This window comes from Anas acuta, chromosome 1 (genome assembly GCF_963932015.1).
Source record: "Anas acuta chromosome 1, bAnaAcu1.1, whole genome shotgun sequence".
Lineage (NCBI taxonomy): Eukaryota > Metazoa > Chordata > Aves > Anseriformes > Anatidae > Anas > Anas acuta.
Genome location: NC_088979.1, coordinates 67,705,702 through 67,723,658, shown reverse-complemented (window position 1 = coordinate 67,723,658; position 17,957 = coordinate 67,705,702).

The following is a 17,957-nucleotide window of genomic DNA, read 5'->3' as shown; positions in this document are numbered from 1 at the left end:
TGAAAAAATGATCTTTTATATATTTTATAGAATTAAATCTCTGAGAGAAAAATGTTTCATAAAGGAAAAAAAAAAATGTATTAAATTTTCCAAACACTTACCATAACATGTGTTTTTGCTTAAAAATGTTATTTTTATTTCTAGGAATTAATGCATTGTCAATATACTTTTTTTAATGTAGGATTATTTTTTTTTTTTAATGTTTAGGTGAAGCTGAATTACATAAGTTTTAGAATAGGTAACTGATTTCTCAAAATGAAAATGGAGCATACTAGAAGTACATAAAAGTTACAACATGCACTGATTGTTTTCCTTTCCCTCTCGGGTTCTTCCTGGAGTAGTATGCATGGTTTAAGAGAAAAGTCATCATTCACTGTAGAAATAACAGTCCTACACTTACAGTTCTGTGGAGGGTTCAAAGCCTTAATTAAAGCCTAAAATTCCAGCTACAATATTCTTTATGCAGGTTGTTAAAGTAAACACCAAAGATACAACCAACATTACGTGTTCTCCATTAAGTGTGCTACCTTATCTGCAGTTTTCCAGTTGAGTTAGAGGCATGACACATTTCTTCCTCGAAACAGGACTTGTCCTGGAACAACAGAGATTTTACTGGTGCCAAATCAAAACCAAGCTGGGAGAGTGCAGCCACTCTCACAGTGACATAGCAATCTGGGATGAGAAGCGATTCAGAGCAATGACTATTGCTAGCACAGAATACCCGGGACAAGGTGCTCCATGCCACCCACCAGGCAGGGGGGATGATCCCTGTCACTGCAGAAAAATATGTGATTAAACCATCTGTTGTCCAAATAGCAAGGCATGCACAACAGTAACAGTGAACATGGGCCAAAAGGAGGACCAAGCTTTTGGAGACAGTAAGAAAGGGTGAGGAAGAGAAGGGGAAGAAAATCAGGAAAAAGTGGGATTAGTTGGAAGGGGATAAAGAGAAGACAAAGTGGTAGCAGAGCTCCTTACAGCAAGAAGTAGAACCACTGTTATAAAGGATGCAGGAATCAGTGACTGAAAAGCCCAAGAAAAGGTCAACGGAAGGCTTAAACTTGCTGCAAGTTTATGAAGGTTTGTATATATGCTCACAATACTGGCCAGATCACAAGGAAAAAAAAAAAAAAAAAAAAAAAAAAAGCTACTTTACACCACAGATACAAATTATGTGCTAGAGATCTACACGAGGTGAGGGGAGGCTGATGGTAGGGAGCTGCTGATCCGCCTGTCCCTCCTTCTGGTCCTCTTGCACCATTTGCTTATGAGATACAGGGACTGCTGAGGGCATTGCACCACCACAGTGTTCTGCTAGTTACCTAAAAATGCTGGGACAGGCTCTTTTTAACGTTTACGCAAATGAAAATCTGGTTAGCTGAATATGCTGTTTTCCTAAATATTGGTGCATGTTTCAGACATTGATATTGGGACTATCCCTCTCCAAAGGCAGCCTCAGTGGCTGTGGCTAGTAATTATATTTGAAACCATGTCCAAAATTAAATGTAACTAGTTGCAAAGCTCACAGATATAATTCTGCTAAACAATCTCCAGCAGAGATTGAACAAGCATATTGAAAATGTAGCTGTACAGACAAAACACAGAGAAGCATTTGTATGGAGCCACTAGTGCTCTAAACATACTTGGCCAGTCGCATGAAGTACACAGAAAACTGACAAAAAGGCTCAACTGCAGCTTATTTTCATCAGTCGTTGTCAAAGTAGCAGGCACTAGCAGGCAGAAAAACATCCTGAGTGGTGTTAAATTTGGCAACGTTTTTCAGTTCTGATATTTATCCCTATGGGACAATTGTGTTAGTATTCAAAGCCTATTTACTAATAGGTTTCAACCTGCTAGTGTCAGAGTTTGGCCAGTTGTTTAGGTGCTGATGATGACAGAAAAACTAATAAATAAATAAATAAATAAATAAATAAATAAATAAATAACTTTTTCACTTTTCGATTTCCTGAATTGTTAAATATAAGAGATAATGTGCCAGTACAGGAAATAAGTATTCATTCTTTCCAGCATTCTCCTGATTTCATGATATTTTCTTTCCCTGCCTGGCCTGTGCTTCATTTGTACAGTCATTAAACCAGCCCTCTGAGAGCCATCAACAAGTAGGTTCGACCTGCTGACAGCTGCAAGGCATCATGCATCAAAATAGATTTGTTCAGCACCGTGATGCTGATGATTTAACTCACTGACCCAAAATTATTGGTCTCTGATGGTGGAAAACGTAACCATGAATTACCATGTCTGATTTCAACAAAGTATCTTGCAATTGTATATGCAAATTAAGGATCCACATCGTCCACAATTAAGCAAAGCATGAGTGATGGCTTGCAGCTGGAAATTTTAATCAATAGGAAAGGGAACATCTCTGGCTCTTCAAAATAAAAGAAAAGAAAGAAGGAAAAAAGAAAAAAAAAAAGAAAAAAAAAAGAAAGAATAAAAAAGAAAAAAAGAAAAAGGAAAAAAAAAAAAGAAAAAGAGAAAAGAGAAAAAAGAGAAAAATCAACCCCTTATGTTTCAATCTTCCATGCCTTCATCCTTGGCTACCTGGTTATTAAATACAACATTCTCTGTCATACCTTTCGTTCTCATTTTATTCTTTCTCAGCCTTTTTAGAGCTTGCAAGTGAAATTCCCCAACTGTCAGTCTACTCTGAATTCTTCCTCATGTTTTCTTTCATCTTTCATGTCATGAACTTCTCACACTTACCCTCAAGGCCCTTTTTAACTTCGTCCATCTACTTCTCTCTTTCATGTTTTCTTGTTTTGCTATCACACCAAGAATTTCATTTTATAGATTTTTATTCTGGCATCACAGTGTGTTTAGTTTAATTTTCCTTTTAATAAAACTAGAACATAGCTGCCAATACCCACATAAAGGCTTTCATAGTTTATTTTGGAGTCTAGAAAAATCCTAATATTTAAGTGGTATTTAATAAGTGCCTTTCTGTCTAGAAACTTCACAGAATCACAGCACCACAGTGTGGCTGAGGCTGTCAGGGCCCTCTGGAGGCCACCAGGCCCCAGCCCTGCCCCAGCAGGGCCACCCAGCGCAGGCTGCCCAGGCCCATCTCCAGGCGGCTTTTGGAGATCCCCAAGGAGGAGACCCCACAGCCTCTCTGGGCAGCCTTGCTTCTTGTCCTGGCACTGGGTGTCACTGGAAAGAGCCTGACTCCATCCTCTCTGCACCTTCCCTTCAGGTATCTACAGACAGTGATGAGATCCCCCTCACAGGAGAGGAGCTCCAGTCCCTTGCTCATCTTGGTGGCCAGATGATGGGCTCTTTCCAGTATGTCCATGTCTCTCTTGCACTGGGGGTCCCAGAACTGGACACAGTGCTACAGGTGTGGCCTCACCAATGCTGAGTAGAGGTGTAGGATCACCTCTCTTGACCTGCTGGTGATACTTTGCCTACAGATCAAGAGAAGCTGTTGCATTAGATGCTAATCCTCTGATGATGATGCCTGCTACCACTCAGGACTTACTTCCTAGGAAGTAAGGACTTACTACCTTGGAGGAAGAAGAGACTTTTGAGTAAGGCACCAGCCTACAGAAGATTGGGTCTCTGGTTCTCAGCTTTTTAACAACTCTTTCTGTGCCTCAATTGCCATTTTTCAAGTAAGTCATTTGCTGGCTTACAAATACATGTATTACCAGAATAGCTCTAGTAATGTCTATTAGTTGTTCGGTATAATACTTCAACTACAGAGCATAGGCAGCAACATAGCCCAGTGGTTAGGTGCACACTTTGCTCCCTAGATAAATGGCATTAGTTTTATCCTCTGTGAGAAAATTCTTGGGACCTGAGGCAAATCTCTGAGTTCTGCTTCCTCAGTCAAGTATGTGGACATTAAACTCCTGGGGAAATCAAATCTCCGTGATGCTAAACTTCAGATATCCTATTACACTTTTTTTTTCTTTTTTTTTTTTTTTTTTTGTGTCAATCTATAAACTGTAAGAGGTATACTTAAACAGACAGTGTTTAAATAACTGAGAAAATATGAAGTCTTGTGTAAACTATTGACTCACACACATGCTTCTCCTTCAGTCCCATTTGGCAATGCATTACCTGCTCCAACTTCTTTTCCTACACTATTACAGCTATGAGAGACATCAGCTAAAAAGAGCATTCCTTCCTAGAAGCTACTCATTTCTACCACACTGCCAAGTTGTCCTTTCTTCCCTTCCCTACATCTCAAGTCTCTGCTCCATCCCCAGTTATAGCCTCCAGCCACAGGGCTTCCAAGATTGACTTTATAAACGTAGCTGGCCAGAAAAAGAAATGAGCAGAATCAGGCTAGGCATCAACGTTGTAAAGCATCCCCCTACTGGCCTGCACTGGTATAGTGAGCATACAGGATGGAAAAGTTCCACATCTCTAATTAAAGTCTAGGAGTTCAATTAAATTGCAGCATATATCTGGTAGCAAAAGAAGTAAGAGGCAGAAGAATCATAGGACATGGATTGCTGTGGGAAAAAAATAAAAGTCTAAGAGTTAAATAGCCAGGTTAGTAAAATAAAGAAGAATAGCTGAGGTGCATTCCTGCGTATCACCATTAATAAGATTAATTTCCACAGGAATCCACAAATTATTGAACACAGATGTAGAAGATCAAGAAGAAGAAAGGATCAGGCATCCGGCTGTCACCATAAAGATAGTATCAGTCTCCTGCTTCCTACTAAACCTGATTGGAATCCAAGAGTTTTTTCAAGAGTTTTGAGCAGCCTACCTCAAAAACTTGCACATCGAGAAAAGCATCTCTCAGTCTCACCTAGCGGTCTTAAGGAGCACAGGCCTAGCAATGGCTCCATCAAGAGTCATGGGTATCCTGTGTTCCCGAGGAATATATTGGCAGTGAAATCCAGTGACTTCTTAATTCTTTCTTATTCCACATACTTATCAGACCAGTTGGCTGTTGGGTTGGAGAACCATGAAAATTTTCCTGTCAGTGCACATACATTTCTACAAATAACTACAGTGTCCAGAAGACAGGGTGTTTCCTCACTAGCTACCTCTGGTCAAAAGACCTTGTCAAGAGGCAACGTTTATCCTTTTGCCAATCAGCAAAGCAGGTGAAGTAGGAACATGCTGCACCAGCCCAAAGGATATAATGAAGGGTGCACTTCCCTTTTGCTTTCTCCTGAAAAGAATTGCTTCTTAAAGCTCTCCCATTCTAGTTCTGCAACATCTCTTTCATCCTCCAGAGCATAATACACAAAGTATAATCTCATCAGAGTGAATACTGGTGCTTTAAAAATCCTGTAGCTGTTAGGAGTATATGCTAGAAATCCTATAGCTGGTGAGCTGAGGTGTTATGACACCTTTTTCTCAAACAAAAAGTTTTAAGAAATCTTTGCCTTCAGTGAATTGGTTATAATGCATGGGCCATGCTCTGTTTTCAGGAAAGGAAATTTCCTTGTCTGAAAGCAGCACTGGGAAAAGCAGTCTTTCTGCTTCTCTATGTTTTGTGACACTGCATGTCCAGAACAATTATCTGCTTTTACTTACATATAATGAAAATGCCTTTTGTATCATGCTGTGTTCTTTAAATAAATCCATTTTATTGCTTTTATTACACCCCTGCGAGTTAATGGAACACTGCCAACAACACAACGGCTAAACAACCATAAAAATTAAACATTATCTTGAGCTATTTTCTTTTAAATGGAAAAAACAGGCAGAACTGTAAAGAAAATCACAGTTGTTGAGTGCAATAAATGGGATTTTATTTTTTTTACATATACTTTGACAGTCTTTGAGAAAGAAAGAATTTCACACGGATATATTTTCTCCAGCTGCTTTCCATCTCTCCAGAGTTAATCTATTGAGATGAAGTTCCCTTTAACTCCAGGACAAGCTGGCTTGAGAGTTTTGGGGTTAATCATCAGTAGCCTCTGAGAAATAAAGAAGAAAAAAAGACAATTGATGCAGCAGTAACTTTCCCCAAATGCACAAGAAAGATAGGAGCTCATCACAATAGCTTTCAGTGCCTTGGCTTAGTTTGTGGTAAGATGAAATCCTGAGCCTATTGTAGATTGGAAGCACTTGAGACCTGCCAGTTGTTAGCAGATGCTGCAGCGTCCTGCATCCAGCAGCAGGACAGCATTTGGAGGAATGTCTGATCTGTGAGGTCTGACGAGAGGATTGAGCCAGCTGAGACTTTGGCCTCAGTTCTGTACAGATGCCCTGCTCTCTGCTAGCCGGGGCTCAGAGCATCTATGCAGTGTTCAGGCTGGGTAATAACAGCATGAACAGCCCTGCTCACATCTTCATGAAGAGGAGATGGGGTTTGCTGTGCCGTGAGCATCTGTCCAGTGGCTTCCCTTTGGGGAGCTGCAGAGCTTGGGACAAGTTCACACCAAGTGCACAACACCAAGACACGAAGAGCTTCAACTCATGAGCACGCTCCTACTCATGATTAGTTTGCAGTGTATACACATCTTGATCACATTTGTCTACATTTCTGTGGGAATAAAAAACAACAAAAAAAAAGTCTTAAAATTGGGAAACTGTCCATCTCAGCATTTCATATGAGCATGCTGCCATTTTCCAGGGATGGGGAACAGAAAGGAGTAACAACACATGTAGACATTTTAACATCTGTATTGTGAGACACTCGTAGTTGTGTTCCTTAACATCCCGTGCAGTCCATATTCAGAGAGGCATTTTTATCAGCCCCATACAGGAGCTGCTGGCAGGAAGAAATGTAACTTCATAAAAAATGATAACAAACTGCAATATTCTGACAGTTGCTAAAGAGAGCTAATTTTCCAAAACTGTTTGTATCACAGTTGTGCATGTATTGATTTGCATGCTTTGCAATTCCCCGCCACATGAAATTTTGAAATCTTGACCTCTACCTAAAGATAACACAAAGTAAGGTATTTAGTGCAAAAAGTGAATGACATCAGCTTTGTGTGGAAAGGATGTGCAAAAATCCTTTTTGCAATAGATAATATGCTAAGAATTACTGACGGCTCTTTTCTTTTTAAGGGGAACAGACAATGCTGCCAAGAGTGTAAGGCATAAGCTGCAGGTTGGCACCCAGTGACCCTCTATTGCACGAGGAGAGCTGTCCTGTATGAACAAATTGCCTGCTTGCACCGAATCACTGAGAGCACATCACTTTTGCACTGTGAAATGTTATCAGTAAAAGGTAATTACTGAACTCACTTGTACAAATCCACCACCATCAAGCCCCCATCCTACATTGGCTAAACTCAGCACTGTAAAACACAAGCGCCCCCAGGAACTTCCAGGGACTTCACTGAACTGAACTGGGCCCCCAGCTGGCAGCAGGCAGTGTGATAGAGCTGTCCTTCCACACCTGGAGGCCAATTGTCAATATCCAAAATAGAAACAACCATCCTTTGTTGTCAAAAACAAGTAAGTGCATACTGGCAGTAAGTGCTATTAGAAGTCTTCTGAACCTGTTAGGTTATGGTATCAGATGTAATGATGCTATCCAGGAAGCAAATTCTCATCCTTTTATGACAGCCTTGTAACCTACTCACTGAACTGCGAGCTCTCAGCTGCTCTGAACTGGTGCAGGTCCACAGAAATCAGCAGAGCTGAGCTTATTTACCATATCTGAGGCTTTGGCTATGGGGTTCTGCCATGAGGGGCATTATCTTTATGCTAATAGTTCTCTCAAGACAGCTGTGGTCTGCAGTAAAGCACCACCAGGACTCCTGACGGAAGAACAAGGCTATTTAAAATCTCATTTTCTTCAAGTTTAGAAATCATCATTTCCTGTTTGCGCTGTAGTTCTGACCCATTTCTTCTGATTGTTCTGCTTCAGAGGAGTTAAATGAACAAAGATCTGTGCAATAATTGGATAGAATTGCAAACCTGAGGAGAGCTCATTTGGTTTCATTCCCAAGAGCAACATTGATTAGATCTGCTGCAAAAAGCCACTTGCATTTAAACAGCTTGAGTTATGATTTCAAGCCCAGTTACAGAGCGGGAGCTCACTTGAGGAAAACCATGCAGATCACACGTGCAAATATAAAACAAAAGGATTCAAAAGACAGCAAAACCAGAAACGAGGAATAAAAGCCTTCAGATGGTACATGTGCAATACTTTTTAACCCAAAATAAGTGAGCTGTTCCTTGGCTTGCATAAAAATAAATGCAGAATCCACAGCAGCAGGCACTGCGTCCAGCTGAAGTCAATGGAGATCATCCTATACATTTGTGTACAGGAGGTTTGGATCCTTGATATATAAATGAAAGCCTTGGCAGCCACCTAAAACCAGTCATTTTTTACAGACAAAATCACAGGACAAGCCATTACAGGCTAAACTTTCAAAATAATACAATTTAGTGTTACTGCCAAGGCAAAAGGATGTATTTGCAGAAGAGTAGACCAAGGCACAGCCAGATGAGGACTCTCCCTGCTTGGTGCCTTGGTGAGCACTCAGAGAAGCCAGCTCGTGCCCCTCTCTGTCAACAGAGAGCTCCGAGGGATGGGGAACACGCGGTCACTGGTCTGCAAGGACACAGCTCAGGGCTCGAGAGAAGTGTGGAAGCTCCCGCTGCCTGCAAGCCTACCTGTGAAGTCTCTTATAATGTCGTGCAAGGCAAACCGCCTGCAGACACGGGCTCAGCGAGCCGTGCAGAAGCACAACAGATGCTCAGGGAGCTGCAGAGGTGGTGCTGTGAATTTTCATGCCACAGTGTTTAACCAAACATGATTGCAAATGCATCCTTCTTAGTGTCTCCCAGGTGACTTGCTTGGGATAAACAGCATACAAGAGTAAATTTACTTTTCACGTCGCTTCTCAAGGCAATCCTCTCTTAGGGAAAATGAAATGATCCTGCTCTCTCCAGGGGGGTTTTCAGTGAAAAAAAGGCACTGACAGGAATGCAGCCCAGCTTCTCCAACCAGAAGAAACGGGCATTTTCAGTCATAATAGAGGTCCATTAGCAGCAAGCACGGGGAAAGGGAGACAATGACGTGAAATATAAAACAGGGCTTAAAAGCTTGTCTCATCATGCTTTTTGGATGTCATTGCTGGGCCTTACTAGTGAGCCTGAGGATGCTGAGGGCCTGCAGTCAAATGTTGGTAACCATGGATTAAAGACTTCTCTTTCACAGCTCATCAGTATCTGTACTTGGATCTAACAGCCTGCACAGACGAGGAGTTGGACTGTACCCTGAAATACCTGAGACATGCTGAGTGGTCAGTATCTCACTGCTTTCTGTGGGTGTTTTGCCAAGTTGTGAGCCTGGAAAGTAAAGAACTGCAGCATTAGAGGAACTAAAGAAAGCATGTGGGAAAGGTACAAGGGGGTGGCAGCTCCAAGCATCTGGTGTGCTGGCTCTGCCTTCAGCAGAAAGCAGTGACCAATGACAACCATGGAGCACAAAGGAGAAGAAAATAAATAATATCCCCTTTATTCCACCTTGGAGTTATTTTAGCCAACACCATCTATATCCATCTCCTGTGCACAAGGCTTGGGGTATTTGCATGGCCTTCTGCAAACGGGAAGGTGAACAGGCAGTGACAGTCTGACTTGGTCCCACACCAAGAGGCATCAGGTGGCCTTCAGCACTGTGGTACCACAGGCAGATGTGGCCAACCCCAGCTCACGCAGATCAGACGAGGCAAAGCTGAGATGCTGAAGAAAGTAAAAATGCTTTTGAAAAGCACGTATCATGGGTTGGGGCAGGTGGGAGCTGTTGTGCGATGATACCAAGGGAACCACAGCCAGTAATGGCAGAGACACCAGCAGCCTTTGCCAGTGTGAGCGTATCATGGGCAAGCTTGGCATAAACAACTTTTCTGATAGCTCACAGCAGTGATCACTGCACCCTCTCCCTGATTTACTGAGCCAGTTCCTGGCTCTCGCTCTTCTCTTGGCAGTAGAGACAGGATCTTGCTCGATGGCTCTTCTCTGCCTGTCCTTTGAAGGGCTGCCACCTTTGCAGTGTGATGCTGTGCTACCCGTGCCCAAGCTCCCTTTAATTTGCACACAGGTGGTTGGTTGGGCCTGTACGATGGCCACAGACCCTCCATAGCAGCAGCTACCAGCAAAACACTTTGGGAAGCTGATTTTGCTGTACATGAGGAATGAGGAAGGCTGTGCCTCAGCCTCTGCCTCCATTGGCCTGAGTAGGCACGTGGACTTGCTCTGGGAGTGGCATAGACTGCTTCAGGGATGCTCGAGGTCAGGGTTTCAATACAGCTCTGTTGATATGAGTCAGCTATGAACACCTGGCTGGCCCAGCTTCCCAATGGGCTGTACACAGACACACAACAAAGAGGGTCTTTGGTGTGCCAGAGTACTGCAGTGCAGGAAGAACCAGCTTTTAAGGGGAGCTTACATGGGATGACCTTAAAAAGCCATTGTTAGCTCTTCTAATTTTCTCTTTAAATCCAGTTTTTCATATGAGGAAAAACTGCAACATTTGTTGTCTACTTCATACTCAGAGGAACAGCAAGGCACCCTAATGCATCTCTCTGGATTAGCAGCCTTGAAAGAGACTGCCACTGGTCTTCTGATGTCTCTTGGAAACTTAAATGAGAAACAGCAGCCCAGCTGCCACTGGGAAAGGGCATTTCCCAGGACAGTGCCCTTTTTGCTGCACAGAAGAAACTCATGAAAACTTCTGGTGGTCAGCAAGTCTGGCAGCTTGAGATGGATCCAGGGAGTTCCTGGAAATAGCTTCAGAGGCTGGCAGTGAAACACAAGAACTAGTGAGATTAATCCTGCTGAAATCCTGCACAGCCAATAAGCACTAACCCTGCTTGCACCTGCCTACACACAGAATAACAGATACTAGCTGAGTTGATGCTGGAAATGATGGGAAAGAAAGGAACGTTTTCATATACATGTATTCATAGCGGTTATCTCCCCGTTTATTGTCTTACATTGCACTGAAGGTCAAGTTTCATGCCCTGAAGAAACAGTATTCCCAAAGTAAGGTTGTCCTTAAATCCTTTCCTCACTAAGAGACAGGAATTCCTAGAAAGCATTAAGTGCTAGAGGTTTTTCTGCTGAAGTAAGGAGACTGAGTCTTGGCTTCAGATAGTTGTGTCGTGCTACTGAGATACCAAGGAGAAGAGCTCAGCAGTTTCTCCTGCCCCTTGCATTGCCATGTAGCTGTCTTTCAAAGAGAGAAACCTGTAAGTCCTTTGGGCTTTAGCACCCTTTTTCCAGTGATAAATAGTGTGTTATTCTTGGGATGTTTCACTTGTCTTGACATTATCCTCAAAGCACAGACTGATCAGTCTGACTACATGACTACATACCAGAGGATGAGTTGTGTGCTCCTGCAATTCAGAGGTCTGCAAAGACAGATGTCTCTTTTGTATGGTGATTCCAATTCTGATAGCTCATTCACATGGACTTTTTCAAAAAATAAAAGAGGATGAGTGTCTTCTCCAAAATCAAAGCCTCTCAAATGTGAGCAGTCACCATCTACAGTGAAACTCCATTCAACTTTCACAACTACGTAAAATAGTTCTATAAAAGTAAGAAAACCAACTTCACAAGCTTCTGATCACTAAACTAAGGCCCCAGCACTCAGCAGAAGCAAAGTGTGATCAGGCCATTCTTGGTACTGCAGGAATTGCAGGTATTTTCAAAAATAAATCTCAAAAGCCATATCCTACATCCAAACTATTGAGAAGTGGCATCACTGCATATTATTTTTCCTAAAAAACATATAGGGTAGGTCAGGTGACTAAATCTCTTCTGTGCTGTTTTCAAAGAATAACCAAAAACTAGGGCAGTACTCAGGAAATCACTTTAGTCACCTTTCAGGAAGTCTGTAGTCACTTTAACTGTGGCTACATTTTGCTTACACAATGTGCAGAAGTGAACAGCAGAGGGTGTCAGCCTAAAGGAAAACTTGAGTCCACTGTATAGGATATATCCTGTTTGCTATAAATCACAGTAAAAATCAGTCCCTGTGAAGCTGTGGATTGGTGGAAAGGGCACTGGGGATCCTGTCCAGCACCTCTTCTTCAAGACCAAGCTAAGGAAATAAAAGAATTGCCAACAAACCCCTCATCCTAACCTCAAATTCTGCTCCACTAATTCTTTGTGCCCAAGGAGAGCATATCCAGGATGGTTGAGTTCCCCCACTCCGTGCATGGATCATCAACCATGGTGGTGCCACAGGGCTCCAGGCTCTGCACAGCCATGTGGCTCGGGGCACTGCACGCACAACGTGAGTGCCTTTAAACACCATACCCACCTCAATCACAGCTTCAGGGTCACTCCCATGCTTTGGGAGACTTTCAGGCTCATCAGCCACTTAAATCAGCAAGGAATAAGCGGGTGGGTAGTTCTGAACGTCTCCATAACTGTCTGTCTGTTTAGGTACCTAGGAGATGGAATTGCTCCTGGCAGGACTGAGCTCCAAGCGAGCAGCCCAGTGCTCTTCTGTGAGAGAGTAGCTTCCTTCTTCTTTGGCTTTGCTGAGGTGGTGGGAGAAAAGAGCCTCAAGGGCTTCTTCCTCCTGCTGGTGGAGTACTGCTTGAACAACCATGAAGAGCAACTGTGTCAGGTACAAAAGGAAACCTGTAAAGAACACCACTTAAAAGGTCTGAGCTCCATGCACAGCTGGACCCACCCACAGCTTGCAGATTAAAACAGGTGCTGCTTCCTCAACCAGGAAGCCGTTCTCTCTATTATCCACCTGAAAGACATGGCTTTCCCATTAAAAAGTGTCAAAATAGTAGTTACATTAATGTTTTCATTCATTTAATGACTTCTTTAGACTTGAATGGTTTTTCAATGGACCTTGCAGAATGGATAAATGTTACCTTGGTGACTTTCTGGACAGCAGCTCAGACAAATTGTTAATGGCGCTTTTTCATAGCCTGCCTTGGCATCAGGGGCTAGGGACCAGATCTGGGACGGAGGCCCACCCTCCAGAAGTTGGTGCAGCAAGTTTCACATACAACCCTATTGTCCCTGGTTTGGGACTCATGAACCCATGCCTGTCGTATTGAGGTAGGTTTTCCATCCTGTTTTCTCATGCCCTCTCCATGGTCACTGACGCAGGTAAAACCACAGGGTGGCATGGGCTGTGTACCCACTCCACTGTCTTCCTTGCACAGAAGGACACTTCACCCCAGTAGCTGAGACACTGCTTTGCACAGGTGTGTGTGCAGGGGGAAAAAGCTATAATAAAAGTTATAATAAAAATAAATAAATAAAAAGAAATAAAAAATAAAATAAAATATAACTTTAATTTTAATAGCCTACTTTACCTTAGCTACTGCACACCTCTTCTCAGGTCTGTCTTTGCCAGTTTTTGTGAGGGAGTGAATGGACCTGACCTTGCCTCTTTTTCCAGACTTCTTTGAAGTTAAAAAGAGTTTGCCACAGCACATATAAACTGCATATACACAAATCCTAATATTTACAGGAACAAAAGTTTCGGTGTGAGACACAGCCAATGGTGAGAGATGAAGAATAATGTGTTCATTGCTTTGGCATGCTGTGGACTTCAACGTTTTCAGGTCATGGTTAAAACTAATCAGGCCATTGCCTGGATGCATTGATCTTTCTTTAAGTAATATAGGATGGATAGGCTAGGGAAAAGGAGAAAAAAGGACGCTCAGTTACCAGTCATCCACCAGCTTGTCACCAAGATGGTTCCTCTCAGTGGTCCAGATTTCAGCCTGTTCAAAGTGTCACACACTTATAGGAGAAAGGCTGCCCACCATGGCCACCGACATGGAGAATAACTGTTTAAAAAAGACCTCTTCCTAAGCTTCTCCATTGGGTGTAACCTATTTCTCTGTGGTAGCAAAATATGCAGTCTCCTGCTGCTCTTTCAGCCAGCATTAAGCAGAAGATTCATGTTACAAACAGAAGAGAGGCAAAGAAAATTAACTTTGTCTATGAAGACATGAAGGAAGCCTACCTATAGCTTCCGTGCTGGGGATGAAAGCCCACAATGACAGCGTGTTGCTGCTCTTTGGCCACGAGGGCAGGCAGGGCTACACGGAACCAGCGGGCTCAGCACCACTTGCACCAGCCAACACTGCCACGGCTAAATGCAGAGCCACATGTTTAATTAAGAACAAACAGACCAGCACTCAGCTGCCAGCACTGCAGGCCTATTCACAATGAAATTGCCTGGCAACGTATTTTTAAATCCACGTGCCAAAATATATTCAAGCACCCAATACCAAGCAGTTACACTGAAGTGCTACCTCTTGTTTGGTAAGGAAAGGTCTGAGTTTCCTTCGTGCTGTAAAGCAGCTGCATGACAAAAGGGGTGCTGTTAAACCTTGGCAGGAACTTCTCGCAAAAGGTGTTTTCTCCAGTGATAAGCCTCATATAACATATGCACAGGCATGTTACAGGCTGATCCCATGTCAGCCTTCTTCATATGAATGAAAAACAGGAAAACAGGACAGTAGGTACCCAGATCTGCATCTGCTCAGAAAAACAAACAAACAAACAAACAACAACAACAAAAAAAAACAGATACCAAAATAAATACTGAAAGGTATAATACATGACACCTTGTTTTCTCATCTGCAGACACACTAGGATTTAATCAAACAGCATCTTGCCTTTTTATGTATAACTTATATCCAGTGTCCATGACCTCCTACAGCAGTAATCCCCACAAAAACTTGCCTAGCCCTTGTATTTAGTATGATTATTTTTATATTTATATTTTTTGGTATTTTGTATGCATAGCAAGGGCAAAGCTCTTTCAATTCAAGGTGACTTTCATGTTAGATCAATGAAAACAACAGGAAAGAATGAAAAGGCAGCATCTGTGGGTGGTAAATGAATGCAGTATGTGTGAAAAGACTTTCAGAACAAAACCAGGCTCTGCAAACAGGTGAAAAGATGAAAAATTTGAGGAATAGTACAGAGAAAAACAAATATTTTCAACTATATTCCCTGTCTGTATTCACCACATTGCCTGAATTCACTCTCCATACTCATTTGCTGTGGTAAAAGGTTTGGTTTTCCATTTTAGCCATGAAAAGCAAGCAGACTCACAGGAGTTGTGTCAGAAGGAGCGTGGGGAGATAGAAGCTCCATGAACGGCTGGTGTGTAAGGAGACTCTCCACCCACAGAAGTCACTCCTGATGTTCCTGGCAAACACAACCCTCCTTCATCTCAGCAAGCAGGGAGACTGGCTCTTCAGTCCACAGCATCCCAAAACCTGAGGCCCCAAGCTGCAGGGCTGGACCCTCCACGTTCTCCTGCCCATACAGTACCTGGGGCCCGGGTGCTGTGATGGCAGCTTCACATCGATCCCAACAGGACCATCCAAGGAAGACATTGTGTCGATGATTTAATCTGAGGAGAATGCTGACCATGAAAAGTCATCATCCACAAGTATTTATGGCTTGCTGCTGCCCCATATTTGTCTTCAAGTACAAGCAACCAAGCTCTGCTTCAGCTCTGAGCCTTGTAGAAGTTGTGTAGCTCCAGCAGTGCTGGGTGGATCCCAAACCTGTGCAGGCTGCTTATCACCAGCACTCATCAGTGCAAAGTGGTGCAATAGCCACCTTCATGTGGTTTCTGGTTGACTTAAGGCACTGACAAAGACATTTGCAGAAGAAATCTACCTGGAAACATTAGAAGGGATGAGCAGGAAAAGTATACACACTTACGTGTGTGAGCTCAGACAAGCCATCTCAAAATACATCTTAGGATTAGGGAAAGCTAGGCTGGAGCCTATGAGTTCATGGGAACAAAGTTTGGTGCAGGTTTGAATAAGTCTGATCTGCTCTGTATCTTTACAGCAAAAAACAGGGAACACCTGCCAGACTGTTCAGGCCTGGAGTTTTAGAGCCTAAAATGCACAGCTTACCTCAGGGGAACTAAGGATGTTGGAATTAGCCACAGTCCTAAAATTAAAAACCTTTCATCAAATATTGTCATAATTCCTCCTGTGAAATTCAATGACAGTATTTTATTATTTTTTTTTTAATACTGAAACCCAGGACAATAGTCCCAGCATAATGCCACAGAAGAACCGACCACTCAGATGCTGGGGAATAAATTTATAAATAAGATCAAAGGCAAGCTCTAGGAGGAACAAAAGACCAGCCTGGCAAATGAGGCCCTGTAAATACATCACTGTATTTCTTTTTTCACTGTACCATAAAATGACTGCCTTGAAAACCTTGTATACCTGTCCATAACCCTCTCTCTCCAGATGAAAGGCTATTTCCAAAGGAAAAACTCGAGAGCAGGCTGAGGAAAAGTTCTAAAATATCCCTGACTCAGCAGTTTACCTGAAATCTCCCATCCTAAATCTCCATCCCTCTTTGACCTTCTTTCATCACCGCTGAAGAGGAACATAAAACATCCATCCATGTAGAACAAAGATCAGGTGTGCAGGGATCTCCAGCCTCCACATGCCTGACACAGAGAAAAGTCACCTTACAGTCACAAAAATGGGCTCAAGACTAGATGGCTGTGACTACTAGCTGTAGCCTGTGCCCTGAATTTCCCACCATCCTTTCCACAGGCATTTAGGAAAGATGTGGAAAACAGGGAGGCAGGGGAGTAGCTGCTCAGAAACCACGATGCTCAGCTCCAAGTTACTTGGGGAGGATACTGCCTGGAGCAGGGAGATGGAGAGGGAAGATTGTGCCTTCCTAAATATGCTAACAGCTGAGATGTGGAGCAGTTTTCGGGGGAAGTAGTTGCACTGCCAGCTCTGAGCCCCCAGCCACAGCAGCCGGTTGCACTGGAAGAAGAATTGGGCAAAAAGAGCTGATGCTCAGTTTGGGTCACAGATGTGTTTGTGTTCATTTCTTTCTAACTTTTCCTTACAGCCCTGTAATTAGAAGACTGAGCTAATGACGTGCTGAAATCATCCCTCACACAGTTCTCCCCTTCAGCATGTTCTCTGCTAAATTGGAGCCTGGGCACTGCTGAGGTGTGCCTCTCCAGAAGCAGCACGGCCTCATAAGCAAACCTCATCTCGAGACTCGGTTAGGGACAGCGTTTGTTAGGTGTTGTTGGCCTGCTTCTGGGTAGTGAATACAGGGAGGTGAATAGGGCAAGTGCCACCTTAGTAGCTGGAAAAGAATCACAAAGAAATGGTCTGAGCGTAACCTTGGCCAGTGCCAAACCAGGAGGGCAACCCAAACCCCACCACTGCCAACTTCTTGTGAGGCAGCATGAGGCACCAGAAACCTGGATTGTCAGTGATTTGGTTATGTTCTAGTGACAGAACCTGAAATTAAGCTGTCCTGGTCAAGCTCAGCCATCTGGCAAAACTAATTGGAGAATCCATCATGCTGACAGCCCATCATAATAACACTTACCTCTTTAAAACTGATCTGCAGAAAGAAGGAAGCATATGACAATACAACCTCCTTTACATCTGCAGATTAGCGTGGAGCTCAAGTCAGAGCTCAGGTTGTGCAAACAGGCCAACCAGAGTGTTCAAATGAAAAGAATAAATCATCCTGACAATTCCCAGGTTTAGTACAAAACAACTCAACAAAACACTTAACCAAACATAGGCAGGAAAAAGGCCTTGCAGGCCTCAGTAGGGGAAATTAATAAATGTTATCCCATGACAGGTGTTTCTTGAGGTCAGACTACATACCCAGAAAGAAATGGTGAAATGGATCCTTAATAACAAGTGAAAAGGGAACTCATCTATTACTTTCCATATTTCTACAATAAATCAAAATTTTGAACGTGGGTTGTCTAATGAACCAACAGTGATTAATGAGCCCCCTTTATGTGGAAGAATTCACCATTCAGACTTCCTGTGCTGCTGGTTTTGATCAGTCTCTTGGTTAATACTCGTATCTATATTTCTGACAAGTTTGTATTGCACCCAGCAGAACTCTAAGGGAAGTTTTCTTCAGCCATTCTTTCAAGGAGATCCCAGTCTTCATCACTGTGGAGTGGCACGCAATCTGTCTCCACATGCTTGAGCAGGATGCACAAGCAAGACTGGCCCGTACTCCATTTTGTT